The 2,410-nt window shown below is 33.4% G+C and overlaps 1 protein-coding gene across 1 annotated transcript in view; it reads left to right on the top strand.

The window, feature by feature from the left end:
* The window catches only part of LOC125039765, a 9,458-nt gene extending 9,223 nt beyond the window's left edge, over window positions 1-235 (top strand). The window contains exon 5 of the mRNA XM_047634017.1: window positions 1-235. This exon is cut by the window's left edge and continues 128 nt beyond it. The gene's annotated coding sequence lies outside the window, so the exon portion shown is untranslated.
* Window positions 236-2,410: the final 2,175 nt, after the last annotated feature.

The following is a 2,410-nucleotide window of genomic DNA, read 5'->3' as shown; positions in this document are numbered from 1 at the left end:
ATCTGAGCATATCTACGAAGAGGTGGATAAAGACACCTTCTTCTCCGGACACGTGCTTTATCCATCTGGGAATGGATTCGCATCTGAGTCTGAATAGAGAGATATGAAGGGAAGAAGATCAGGATTAGGTATTTGGTAAATTGCATTCAGGTTTAAGACCCAGTTTGATTTTTGCCTTTCATTTGTTTGTTTTCTAATGATCACGATTGGATGTCAAGTCAGTGGCACTCTGACATATTCTAAAACAGAATAACAGTAGATATAGGCAAAAACAAATTATGCTAATTCATTAGCAATGGAAATAAAAAGTAAAAAAACAAAATTAGTATGTATTGCCTAAAACACCCGAATCAACTTACAGCAACCAACTAAAACGTTAGGGGACAGGATAAAATAATCATCAGAAGAGAGAGGGGGACAAACACTGATAACGACACAGCCAGCGATTGCCCGAGGCTACTTTTGCGTCTGGGGCGAAGTCAACAGCGGAGATAAAGCAGTAGCACAACAAAGGAAATTTAGAATGGGATCCCGCCATTTTGAGCCAGAAAACTCAGCAGTGGGCAGGGAAGCTAATCATGTCTACGGTTTGGTCGAAAGCAGGAAGGAGAGGGAATGGACGAATAAATGCACGGGAGAAAGCAAGAAAAAAAGTAAAGATAGAGAGCGTGACAAAGTGAGAAAAAGAGATTGAATATTCATGAATGACTGGGAGAGACATATCAAGAGAGAGAGAGAAAGAGAGAATAAACGAATATGTGTAATGAGGACAGAGTGAATATATAAAAGAATAGGACAGATAAAGACAGAGAAAAGGAAAAGATGAATAAAATGAAAGATCGAGAGAGAATTTTCTGGTGAAGTCACCAGGCTACCTCCTCGTGCTTTATAAAATCAAACTCAATTGTTAATTTAGTTTATCATGTGATAACTAAAGAGTGAGTTTGGATATTTTGTTTTATTAGCTGTGATATGCCATCAGCAAAAAATGGGGTTGACATTTATCTTCTCTTTCCTTTCCCTTTTTCTTTCTTTATTGTTTAACTTTGAATTTATTTGTTTATGATTAGGAAGGTGCGTTAACTTGAAACTATGATTGTTTGCATCATTTTTTCCCCTTGTATTTACATAAATTATGTAAGAGTTCACACACATACACAGGGCCTCTGCTAACTACTTGTTTCATTCTTTTCTGTCAAACAGTTATCAGAAATTGTTCATATAACGCCTTCCATTATCTGTACCTCAAGGTCACTGTTAGGGCTTCTTCTTTTTCTGATCTACATCAATGATTTTGCGAAAACATCCTCGTATCTGAAATTATCTGCTGATGACAGTAACCTCTATGCTTCAGGTAACAATATTAATGAACTCATTAGCAACATCAATAGAGAACTTAACATTATATCTAACTGGATTTCTTCAAACCAACTGACGCTAAACATTGTTAATTCCCATTAAGTTATATTCAATCTTAAAAAGAAACTTCTCTTTACACTTTGCCGGTAATCTTAGAACGTAAACCCTTGTCAAGTAAAACCGAAACTAAATTTCTTGGAGTAATGATCAACGATAAATTGTCATGGAAAAGTCATTCGAACAATATTCGTCAAAAAAATAATAGACATTGTGGTATCTTTTACCATACGCGTAATTTTCTCACTATGAATGCCAGTAATTGCATCTACTTTTCATTGAATTATCCACATCTAATAAATTACAACACTGTCTGGGGAGCAGTCAATGAAACAACGCTAAAACCCGTTATAACTGCCCAAATGCTCTCTTTATTTTTAAATGTATCAATATCTACGAAAATAACTTTTCCCGGTACATAAATGATTTGAGATGAGATCAAACTCACTAATAAAGCAGCCAACTGTGGGCTCAACCCAATCAAAGATATGTATTTTTTAACATGGGATAAGTGTATTGAATAAGCCCTCTCATATCCACAATGCTCCATCACTACTGTCGCTCAAAAAATCGTTGGAGGCCCATCTATTACATATGTCAGAGTGAATTCTGATGTTTAGGACAAATGTAAGAGGTAATTTGTATAAGTATATATACAGGTAGATAACAGCGTGTATATATGCATCTGTATGAATGCTTACATATGTATACAAATGTTTCTATGTAATGAATTTATAAATATATGTGCATGTGTATATGCAGATGTAGCATGGTTAATGTAAGCATATATGTATGCGTTTGTATATATGTATGTGTGTATATGTATATATATGTATGTATATATATGTATATATATATATATATATATATATATATATATATATATATATATATATATATGTGTGTGTGTGTGTATAAATATATATAAATAAATAGTGTGTAGATATAATCTCGTGCAATATATTATGTTATTATTATTTTTTTTTATGAATAA

This window comes from Penaeus chinensis, chromosome 27 (assembly GCF_019202785.1).
Source record: "Penaeus chinensis breed Huanghai No. 1 chromosome 27, ASM1920278v2, whole genome shotgun sequence".
NCBI classification, from domain to species: Eukaryota; Metazoa; Arthropoda; class Malacostraca; order Decapoda; family Penaeidae; genus Penaeus; species Penaeus chinensis.
The sequence above is the reverse complement of the archived record's forward strand: the minus strand, read 5'-3'. Positions and strand labels throughout refer to the sequence as shown.